The sequence below is a fragment of the Colobus angolensis genome, unplaced genomic scaffold, assembly GCF_000951035.1.
Source record: "Colobus angolensis palliatus isolate OR3802 unplaced genomic scaffold, Cang.pa_1.0 Scaffold226, whole genome shotgun sequence".
Taxonomy (NCBI): domain Eukaryota; kingdom Metazoa; phylum Chordata; class Mammalia; order Primates; family Cercopithecidae; genus Colobus; species Colobus angolensis.
The window spans coordinates 1,642,275-1,655,270 of NW_012115444.1; positions in this window are offsets into that span (position 1 = coordinate 1,642,275).

Consider the following 12,996-nt stretch of genomic DNA (forward strand, 5'->3'; position numbering starts at 1 on the left):
TTTATGTTACTAGCTTTGAAGATGGATGAAGAGACCATGAGCCAAGGAATGTAGGGAATGCAGCTCTAGAAACTGGGAAAGGGAAGGAAGACGATTCTCCTTTCATGGTACAACAACTTATATTTCTTTGGGTATATACCCAATAATGGAATTGCTGGGTCAAATGATAATTTGCTTTGAGTACTTTGTGAAATTGCCAAACTACTTTCCATTGTGGCTGAACTAGCTTACATTCCCAACAGCAGTGTACAAGCATTACCTTTCCTCCACAACCTCGCCAGCACGTGTTTTTTGTTTTTTGTATTTTTTTACTTTTTGATAATAGCCATTATGCCTGTGTGAGATGGTATCTCATTGTAATTTTGATTTGCATTTCTCTAATAATTATTGAGGTTGAATATGTTTTCCTGTGCTTGCTGGCTGCATGTATGTCTTCTTTTGAGAAGTGTCTATTCATGTTCTCTGCCCACATCTTAATGGGGCAAACATAAATAAAACCAGTCTAATGTTTAAAAAGAAGATTCTCCCTTCAGAACTTTTGGCAGGAACCACCCATGCCAACACCTTGACTTTAGTTCGATAAATCTGATTTTAGACTTCTGTCTTTTAGAAGTGTAAGAGAATAAATTTGTATCGTTTTAAACCAATAACTTTGTCAGAATGTGTTACAGTAGCAATAGGAAACTAATATACTCACAATATGAATTAAAAATCAAAAACTTTTCTTTTTCATACTATGTCAAATGCTGCCAATGAAAAAATTACACCAATTTTTTTAGGAGCTTACAGTTGGAAGAATTGTCTAAAGTTTAGTCAAGCTAAAGGGAATATTAAACCTATTTTTGTTAAAGCCTACTAAAACACTCTCAAAATCAAAGCAGTATTTATCTCAGTAAAATTCTCCACTTACATGAACATATTTGTTTATACTTTTCATTAAAAATATGGAAGTTTTATAATTATAGCAATAATTCTTTCCCTTTAACAAAAAAGACAATAATTATTTTAAAGAAACAAATTGAATGTGTCACTTTAAGCTCTTAAAATGTAAATAAAATTATTCCTAACTGGACTATGCTTTTTGTTTGAACAATGAGAAAGCAGAAATATTGTAGAATCTTGAAATTATTTAATGAGCATATTTCTCCTTGACATGGAGGAGACCTAAGAAAGAGTAAGAGAGTTGTGAAAATGCAATGTGCAATTAGGAAGAAGTAGCAAAATGTTTAAGAAATTAAATACTAGTAGGAAATATTGGTGCATTTTATAGAATAATTCTCAAATGTTCTTAATTATTTTTACGATATTTGTCGAACAAATATTATGTTGTAAAAAATGGGAAAATAACGTTATTGAGAAAAAGTATATACACTTAAAATATACACAAACTAATATATGAACATAAATAAATTGCAGTAGAACTTCTTAAACGACATTACAGAGATAGAAGGGAAAACACTGTGGAGTTTTAGTATTAGAATATCTAGCTCTGCCTCCAGAATGAGAAACTCTTCTCATTTTGGAGGAAGGAATTTTTGAACTGACTTGAAGATGAATAAAAATCACAACACAAAAAGAGGATGGGAAAAAGAATTCAGAAGAAATATCATGTGAAAATACTTTAAAAATAAATAGCCTAATTTGTCAATATTATGGCAAGTTCACTTTTATGGGAAAAGGGAGGCACTGTTAACATATAATAGAGATAAAAGTGGCCAAAGTGTACAAATATCAGTGATGGTAAAATAAGTAACTACATAAATATAATCATATTAGAATAGAAGCAGTATAAATAGCTACCATTTATTGAACAGTTATGGAAGACACTCAATTGAAGTATGTTTTATAACATTTAATTATCAAACATAAGGAGAAGATTTTATGTTTGTTTTACTGATAAGACCCAAAGTTTAAAGAAGGTAGAGAACCATTTAGAAAATTGGGAAAGACTTGTGTGCTCTAAGAAATTTGGAGACTAACCTCTGGAAATATGGAACAAATAAGATATCTATGTTGTCTGTTTGGTTATATTATTATTATTATTATTATTAGAGAAGGAATAGGGTGAATTATGTTATTAATTAAAATAACTTAATGACAATATAGAGAATATAGTTGGCAATAAAATTGAGACATACTGGTGATGTAGCTAATATAGTGGCCTCATTAATAGTTTGTATTAAAGATGGTAAGATTCTTAAGCATGAGTTTTTTATATTATTTACCTCTGAAATCTCAGGACTCAGCCCAGATCCAGGCAATAAAATTCAATATACATCTTTCTGAGTTTGGCAGAACTGAATAACAAACTAGAAAAGTAAAATATTCAGACGTGAAATAGAAAATAAAAACTATTATAACAGTCACTAAGTGGCTGATGCTTATACTTATTTTCTCACCCAATGACCAGAGAAATTTTTGAGATCGTTAGTAAGGCAATTTTAGAGATAATGCCACTGAGACTCATAAATACATTCACTGAATATAAGAATCATCCACCAACTTTATAGTCTACAGGCTAAGCAAGAATGGCACTGGCCGGCTGGAGTTGTTCACATGGCAGTGGCAGGATTTTGAGAATGAACAAAAATGTGCAAGGCATCTCAAGGCTAGTCCATAGTAAGTACATCATCACTTCTCCAAATACTATTGATCAAAGAAATCACCAATTCAGAGTGGGGTAATGGATTCTACCTCTTGATTAGTGTATCTGCAAGGCCCCATGGAAAGAAGTTTAGATAGAAGAAGAGGTAAAGATTTGGGGCTATTTTCTGTTATTAGTCTACCAAAACGGATGAGTCTTGGAGTTCCTATTTCTGCCCTTAGATTTCTGCTACCTAAAATTAGGAGGAATAGAGGACAGACTTTCCAAGAATCTGTTTGCATTTGAGGCAAAGTTGTTCTGAAAATAGTATCTGAACCTAGGTTCCTTGATACATGATCCCAGATTCTCTTCCAAGTAGCACTTTGTACAAGGATAGGTCTCACATAGGTCTGCTGGGAGACCTACGAAAATTTTTGCAATGATAGAGAAATGAATCTACCAGTTTCTCTGCTACATTATTATAAGCAAGTTATATCACAAAATATGATTAACCAAAACCAAAAAAACAAAAACCACAACAACAAAAAACAAAAACCAGATTCTCTCTGCGCCTACCTTCCTCTGACTCTGAACATTCACCAAAAGTTTATCTCTTAATATGGTCCCGACACCAGATCAGATCTTATGACATTAAGCCCTGTTTATTTCACATTGATTCATTTGTTTATTTATTCAACAACTTCTGACTAATAAGATCCAATAATGGGAATTTGTCTTCGCTTAATGTGATTTAAATGAGAAGAATGGCATCTATGGATTAAATTAAGTCACTACTGGGATTATATATGTATCTAAAACCTGATATTCAACTTCCATATTGATTGTTTACCTGTTTATTTGCTGGTGACATAGTGGAGACAGCAACTTTAATAGTGCATTAACAAGAATAGTCAGAATGATTAAATGTAATTAGAGGAGTGGTTTGATAAGAATATTATACTCAGAAGAGAAAAATTCATAAGAGAGACATTGTAAAGAATGTCCAATTTTGTTTAAAGTGGATATTCGGTGGAGTAAAGACTTAATGAAGACCAGAGCAGGCACAGCGAAGAGAAGAGGAGTTTGTCTTTGAAAGAAGTCATAATACTTTAAAGAGAGAAACAAAGTAAGAACGGCTGTGTGAGAATCTACAAATAGTTTTATAAGAAGAAAGGATACTTGAAATAGGTTATCACTAATGTCTATAAGCTCAGTAATGCAGGTAATGAGCTCATTTTCTGAGAAGCATTATTTAGGAAGACAGTAAGAGAAGTTTTAGTACAGTTAACTGTGGAAATTTTGAAATGGACTTGTCTGGAGGAAAAAAAAATGTAAGCAAAGCCAGTTAAATCTGATCACTAGGGACCGGTTAAATCTGATCAGCATGACTTACAGTGGACCTGCAGAGCTCGCGACACAGATGGTTCATCGATAGTACTAAGCAGTGTCCCAAAACAAGAGGTCAAAATGAAATGGGTTTAGATAACTGTTTAGAAATTGCTGTTTAAATAAAATTACCCCAGATACTCTGAGTGTATCATTCAACCCTGCATAAAAGTATGCTGATACTCTACAGTACTAAGTGCTTTATGAACACTTTCGTTAGTTATCTTTTTCTCAGCTTGCCTGAAGGTTCCAGTGTGCAAATAACTCTCAGTTAGTTTTTGGAAAATGCATTAAGTCTTTGAGGTTTAATGCTCTAGGGTGGCATTCAGTCTCTCAGAGTAGTAATTTACTAAATTGTAGGGTGGGGTGCTGTCTTCCTTATCCAGAGAAGTGAACCGGAGCAAAGAATTAAGGGACTCGTCCATATTCAAAAACCCTACTACAGAATTGTGATAGTAGAACCAGTGAACATAGGGCACGAGTACTACATAAAAAAGAAAAGTGGGTTCCCCTTTGATAATATATTATTCCCAATTAGCTAATAAAAAGGAAACTAGCATATAAAAAGCATGCAATTTTGCTAATTAGATCAGCATGATCTCTGCAGTCTTCTCTAAAAGTATTCAATACTTTGGGCTATTTAAATCCATTTATCCCTTTTTGAAATAAACTAAATGGAAAGCATACTTTCAATGGTAGATATAGCTTTCTTTTTATCTAGGACAAAGGATTTCTCTCATACTTACCAAACATCTTGTCTTCAAGTAACAGGAATTTATTTTGCATCAGTTCAAGCTGTCCTGTCTGCCAAAATGATCCATGTTCAATGACTTTTAAAACTACTGAAACAATTCAATTCAATTGTGCTCTCCCACCCAGGCTTTTATAAAAGCAGGGAAATTGTTTTAATATTTTGAAAGGCATCCATTAGGATGACTCCATTTAAAGCACTAAGAGGCTTAATGGCATTTTCAGTGCTATGCAAAATATTCTAGCCATGAAAAAAAATTAGCTAACTACTAATATATAGGAGCTCATTAACTTCAAAAGATATGCCTGGCATATAGAAGTCTAGTGTAGCAGCTAGAAAATTTCTGAGTAGATGGTTCTTTTATTTTCTTAATTTAAATGAAAATGAATAGAACACATTAAGCATCTAATTGAAAAATAATTTTATTGGCATAAATATGGTATATAAATGAGAATTAAAGTGTAAAATTTGCAGTATAGATGTAATATGAAATCTCTGGACAAACAATGTGTCTAAGAAAAGATTTCAATTAAATTGCTATCAATTGCTAAATTAAACATACACTGTTCAGATTTGCAGGGAACTGTCTTTGGATGAGGAGTAAAAACTGTAAGGCACACTATGAGTAGGTCTAGCTTTTGATGCGTAGATTAGATTTTATTGATGATTTTTCTATCAAAGCCAAAAGAGGGCTAAAAACACAAATAGCAAAACTAGGCAGCTATAAAGAGATTATAGATTGGACTCAGAGGAAGTAACCACCTGAAACCTGGCTCCATCTGATTTTTATAGCATTCTAGGAACAGAGGATTTCCCAGGATACTTATTTACTTTGAAGAGCAAAAAATGTTAGCTACCAACCTTCATTTGCTTCTACCAAAGATATATTTCCTTTACATCAAACAATGCTAACATGTAATTCTGTTCAAAGATAGTATATGAAAAGTAACCTTTGATCTAGCTTTTGAGTATCATTATAAGTACATCAGACTGCCAAAAAAAATACATTTGTTTTCAGCTCAGTAAAATCATACATATTCCATTTCTACTTTTAGTGTATTTGAAAATGGATATTCAGAAACTCTCAAGGAAAAAAAATCACTCACATGGCTTTTTATTTGTCATTCAATATAGAAAGTAAGGCAATTATCAGATTCTGGAAGTATTGCATTATCAGTGTGGACAGTCCTATGTTAATTTCATACAAAACAAAGAAAAACTCATTTTCAGTAAACATTCTTCAAAAACTGATAACATGAGGAATTTTAAGCTTTCATGTTTGCATTTTTACTAATATTGTTATAGCTTACACCAAGCCAAAGAGGAAAAAAATTTACTAAGGTAGAGATTCTTTCATTTTCCTAAATCCATGTCACCAAATATGTCAACTGTGACATGAGTAGACGAATAAGAAAAGAAGCAAAACATAACGATACAATACTGATAACAAAGTCCCTATGGAGATAGAAATTTGTTGTTGTTGCTGTTGTTGTTGTTATTGTTGTTTTTGAAACAGTCTCACTCTTTCACCCAGGCTGGAATACAGGAGCATGATCTTGACTCACTGCAGCCTCCGCCTCCAGAGTTTAAGCAAGTATCCTGCCTCACCCTCCCCAGTAGCTGAGACTATAGGCATGCACAACCATGCCGGCCAATTTTCATATTTTTAGTAGAGACAGGGTTTTGCTATGTTGGCCAGGCTGGTCTTAAACTCCTGGCCTCAAGTGATCCACCTGCCTCAGTCTCCCAAAGTGCTGGGATTACAGCTGTGAGCCACCACACCTGGCTGAGAAATTTGTTTTGAATGTTAAATTCTGAGTATAGTTTGGGTTACAAAATTATTATCAGTTTTCTTCTCCCTCTCCTCCTGAAATTCCAGGCAATGTGGGCAGCACTGTGTTTAGATTCAATCAGATATGTACTCAAGATCTCAAAACACTTCCTAAAAAGTCACAAATTGAGAAAGTGGGGACACATATCTAAAGTTGAAATTGGTCTCCAGTCAATGTCAATACATTAACTTAAAATATGACTGAATCTAGTTTGGAAAATTTAGTCTTTCTATGTACTAGTTCAATTCACGTATTCACCATTTAATTCTGTAAGGCTAATTGTGAACAGTTACATAACCAACTGCGTAGACCAAGAAAGCAGTATGTCTCAGTCTCCTCTGTTGGAAGTGAAGCTTCCTCTAAACTCCACCCTACAAGATGAGGAATCTTGCATGCTGTCAGTTAAACTCAAAACAAATGCTAGGATTATACCTCTATAGATTATAACCAAAGATTGTTCTGTAACCATTAGATTTCCATATACATAACCCCATAAGGACTTACTAGATGGAAATAATCTTCTATTACAAAGTTTATTTCAGAATAAGGCTATGCAGAAGAACTGCATTGTTCAAGTCTCTCTTATTCATTAATGAAAGTGATATGAAATGTAAGCTAATCTCGATTCTTAATAGATTCTATACAAATAAAATGAACAATTAACTTAGTATTGTCTTGTTATCTGGTGACTAAAGGGAATCAGGTTAAGGATCTCTAATCATTCAAATTTATAGTAAAGGCTTTCAAACCAAAGTCATGCCTGCTAGACACTCTCTGATATGGTAGTACTAATTTGTAACAGTGGTTAAGCATAGGAAGTCTAGAAACAATAACCATATTCAAATCCTTGCTGTATCATTTGCCAGCTATATGGCTATAACCCAGTTACTTAACTTCTCTGTGCCTCACTTTCCCCATCTATAAAATGAAGATAATAATAATAATAATAATAATAATAAAAACCACGTCTTCTAGGATTGTTGAAGGGAATAATTAGTTAAATGTAAGCAAAGAAGAGTAGTTAGTTCAGGGTCACAGTATGAAAATCTTCCCTATGATAGGAAAGACAATTTAGAATAACTGTTATAAATTCAGACACTGGAACCAACCTGCCTGCATTCAAATCCTGGTTCTTTATGTACTAACTATAATAGCGTAACCTTGGAAACATGTAATTAATGTCTGTCTGCTTCAATTTACTTACCTGCAAAGTTTGAAAAATAATAGTAACTAACTCATGTAGGTATTTGTGGAAAGTCAAGAGTAACTAACTCATGTAGGGCCTTGCAGAAAGTCAGTAAGAGGTTTATATATAACGATAAGTTGTTACACATAAACCTTGCTGGATGACACCTAGCAAAGATAAAGTAGTGTGTAAATGTTTGACATCATATTTTTACTACTGGGATAAAGATTCCAAAATTGCTTTGATAACATCATATACTGAATATTCAGGAATGTGAAGACCTTATAATCTAGAGGGTAAAGCATAAATGTCCAAATTACAGTTTCGCTAAGCACGTTCTCTTGTAATCATACAACAATGATTTTATACTAATAATGTGAGTTGCTATAATTGCAACAATGTATGTTGGTCAAGATACTAAACCTAAAAATGTTAAATACAAATATATCTGATCTGCTATAAAAATTATCTTGAGAAGAGAGGGGAAGGAGGTAGCTGTTTTCACAGATAGTGCCCTATTTTCTATACTAGGATATCTGGTTTTATCTAGGGTAATGATCAACAACTACATTTTTACAAAAAGAAAGTAAGATCAGGGATTGTATGAAAGTCAATATGCTGTTTGTGATCGTGTACTCTAGTTTTTCAAGTGTTAGCATTGAGGGAAACCGGATAATGGGTTCACGGATGTTACTGTATTATTCCTCACAAGTTCATGTAATCCTACAATTCTCTAAAAGAAAATTTCAACTCAAAATGTGAACTTTTCCCAAAAATGGAGTTTTGCATGTCCTACCCTTCACCACAATTCATCAGAAAAATGTGAATGAGACAGAAAATGCAAAAATAAATAAAAAATGACTGAGAGCCTAGAGGAAAAACTATTACATAGCTCTTTTAAAATATAGTGTATTCAGAGAAAATGTGAGGTATCTTAAAGACAACAGATCAAGAAGCATTCCTATTGAAAAGACAGTTTGTTACTCACAGGTCCCAGGAGGACATGGCATGCCACCAAGGTGGGGGAGTGGGAAGGAGTATAGGGCACATGGGAAGCACCAAAGCCAGTCTGGAGAAGGTAGAAGGAGAGCAAGTAACTACGAGCAAGAGCTTGTTTTGTGGTTTCTGCAAGAAGAAACTGGAGGGGCTGAGGAAGCAGGTTTAGGAATGGCTAGCTGGAATAATTTCAACAGGCTCCAGGGCATGGTGGCTGTCGTTAGTTGCCTGGTACCCACCCTTGGGGTAATCAGGACAGGAAGATAGTGGCCCAGTGAGAGCTAGATAAATGAAGTGGTTGGTATATAGGTTCTGGATTATTTGGCTTATATTTGAAAAGGGCACCCCTAGCAGGAGGACTGCATTAAGTGAGGTCGGAGGGGAGGGGTGATGAGGTGGAAAGAGTCCAAGGGTGGGTGACTCAGACAGAGTAACAAGTTGTTCAAAACAAGGAATGTCCAGTATATGCGTGCAGGGCAGATATTAAAGCATCAAGTTTGCAGAAGCATGAAACATGGTTAATGCAACGTCTAAGTACAGAAGCATATGCTTTCCTGGATGCATAAGTAATGCAGGCAGCCAGCATATGCCAAACATATTAGAAGGAGACACAGCCTTTTAAAATGAACTGGTAATAGCTGAATTTCAAGTAGGGGTCTGGGGCATTTGCAGAGGCAGCAGTTAAGTACTTTTTACTAATAGTTACATAACACTCAGCTGAATACATTAATTTACATGAATTTGTCCAGGTAATTAGTTTTGTGAATTAATAATGTGTAGTATATTTTCACCACTTTAAAATTGGTATTCTTTAAAACATCTGATTTATAGAATAAATTTATATAACATTACATTAAGAAGTTTAATGAACCTAAAAAATTATTAACACAAATATTAAATGTTGTGGGTATAGAATACATGGTGGGGCAGAAGCCTGAGCTGCATAATCCATTAGCTTCACCCAAACACAGATGCTTCCTTCCTTTGGGAGCTTCCAAGTATCTTTTAGATGTGCTCATTTTTCCATACAACCTTCAAGTTTTCCCAGAATGCCATGCATGGGCTGATTTCCATCTTCTCCCAGACTCACACAAAATCTCATTAGTGTCAGAAGGTTGTTCCTTCCCCTAGGCTGATCCCCAAGAAAAACATATATTTGGTTTTGGTGATGGGAAGAAAAAAATCTTCTCAATCTTGCCAAGTCATATGCACTCCCCCTTCCTAAAGTCCCATGGGCCACCCTCAGTTCCATAGGAAGACTTTTGGATCTCTTAACCTATTCTCCACCTGAGGCAAACACATTATTTATACCTATATAAAATGCTAGTAGGAACAAAGATTTTTATTCATTTACTGATAATCACTATGTTTATATACTCTCCTTTAAAGTACACTCAGCTCTTGTTTTTTGTTTGTTTGGGCTTAATCACGTGGTCTTAATGTTAAATCATTACTCTCCCATTAAACTGTCTTCGCGTTCCATAGACAAAGTCCCAACCTGCTAGTCCTTATTCTACATGATAGGAGTAGAAACACTGATACCTGCAAGTTATAGAGGTTTTGTGAAGACTATAAGACATAACAGAGGCAAATTACTAAACATAGTATCTGATAAATATTAAGCACTAAAATTTAGTTATTATGGATATGATTATCTAAAAACTTTAGCTAAATTATATGTGGTGCTTGGTTATTTTGTTTCTGTTTCAAAGTTACTGTGGCATTAGTGATATAAAATAAAAATGAGGATGTAGATAATCCTAAAAAAACCAGCACAAAAAAATGGATTAATGATGTATTTAAGATTTCCCCTTTCTTGAAAAACATAAAAAGAAATAAATCCAGAAAAGATAAGAACAATTACTATTTCTCAGCCATTTCAGCTGAGTATTCACACAAATTTTTTAGAGAAAATGAACAAAACATTTCTACCAGAATCCACTGCATGCTCTTTAGCATTACTGCAGATATTTTGCATCTTTTCCTACAGAGTTAGCTTAGTTATTTTATTTTTTATTTATTTATTTATTTATTTTGAGGCGGAGTCTCGCTCTGTCGCCCGGGCTGGAGTGCAGTGGCCGGATCTCAGCTCACTGCAAGCTCCGCCTCCCGGGTTTACTCCATTCTCCTGCCTCAGCCTCTTGAGTAGCTGGGACTACAGGCGCCCGCCACCTCGCCCGGCTAGTTTTTTGTATTTTTAGTAGAGACGGGGTTTCACCGTGTTAGCCAGGATGGTCTCGAACTCCTCACCTCGTGATCCACCCGTCTCGGCCTCCCAAAGTGCTGGGATTACAGGCTTGAGCCACCGCGCCCGGCCGCTTAGTTATTTTAAAAAGCATTTGTGTCTCTACAAAATTCTGATATTGTTATTTAGCCTGGTTATGGTGATCATTTCACAATTTGTACATATATCAAAACATCAAGTTGTATACCTTAAATATATACAATTCCTATGTGTCAATTATACATTGAGAAAGCTAAAAATACTTTTTAAAAAGGAAATGACCATTTGACAATCATCACCATCATTATTGACCAAGAATCATCAATGGATCCTAAAATTGGTAGGTAAAAGTTTGAGGAGAAACAGGATATTAACATAGTCTCAAAGTATATCCCTAAATATACTAAATTAATATTCATCAATACATTATTGATTAATAAACAATATACTTTTAAATTAACTTTGCAAAGCACTACTTCTTACAGCTCAACACAGCACTATATAATTTTTTCATTAAAAAACCTAAAATGTAGAATACACAAATCCTGGAAACTTGACTGGTAATTTCTTTCTTGAAAAACCATGCAAAGTGCAGCCCTAGGAGAACAAACTGGAATTTTAATGGAAGAAGCAGCCCCATTGTAAAAAATAATAATAAATAAAATGCTAATCTTTGATATATTGGGAATTCCCTGCATAGAAGACAGCAGGAGATGAAAAACAGAAGGACCATTAACACCCAGAGCTCATTATCCTCAATGATAAAGAGAAATATAGCCACACTGAAAACTAATGAGAAACTAAGGCAAGTGGGAAGCAGAGAAAAAGAGGCATGCTGAGGGTTCCTGGTGAACATCCTTAACCTGTCAGCTCTTACTTAACATAAGCACCAATGGAACTTTCGTGCACATTTCCTTCTTCTTTCAGAAAATGGGAGGTCCCACTGGAACAGAGGAAAGAGGATGAGAATTCAAGTGGCACCTGTTTGAGAGATGTTGCTGTATTTGAAGAAACTTTGAAGCCCAAAGATGCTCCAGATGACAGTGAATGAATGAGTATCCAGTGCTGATGAAAACAGACATTTTCTGACAAATATCTGCTCAAATATAAATGTGGCATAAATTCTCAGGAGTACAGCAATTGTAAGCTGTACTTCATATTAAAAAAAAATTAATATGAAGAAATGGAAGAAATTCCATTTCTTCATATTAAAAAAAAATCACTCAAGGAAACAACTTCATTAGCCGAATGAAAAGGGGAATCTCAGCAGAAAGTCAAGGAATACACATCAAGTCCATGTGGAAGAAAAGGTATGTTAAACAATTATGAGAAATAAGAAATATACTGAAATTTGAAGTTTTACATTTGATAATGTATAAATATAAATGGAGAGGTAAAGATAAAGGCATAATGTAATAAAATACAATTCAATGCTAATAGGCTTGTTTTGACTTTCACAAAGTCTTACCTAAGCTGGATTAAACAATTGTGATACTCATTGTCTTACATAGCTACAATTTCAGTTAGTGAAGCCTCCACACAGCGAGCAATCTGTACCTCAATAATGTCATCAAAGACCCGAGACCTTTTTGACTTTGTTCTATGATTATCATCTGCTTATTATCATAAGTTAGCACCTAGAAATGATCTAAATCATGTACCTTGTCACCCTTCACATTTGACATTGAAGTCATAGCAAACCACTCCCACAACTCAACTATGGAATATTATTCCTTCCTTTCAATGAGATTGAGGTGACATATCTCCCTACTCACTATTAGACTAATAGCTACCATCAGAAGTGATACCATTTGCTGACTGACATAGATAGAATAAGAAGGTCAGTGCCTGAGTTCAGAGACAGCATCCCCAGTGTCATATTGCTGTGTGGAGCAAAGGTATATAGTTGTACAAAACGGAACTCTGTTAGGAAGGCAGAAGGTGTAAGGAAATAAGGGAGGTGGAATGAATACTGGGAAGGAAATCCAGATTCTATGTTCTCCAATTTTGACTTAATTTTAAGTTTACTTCTGCTTG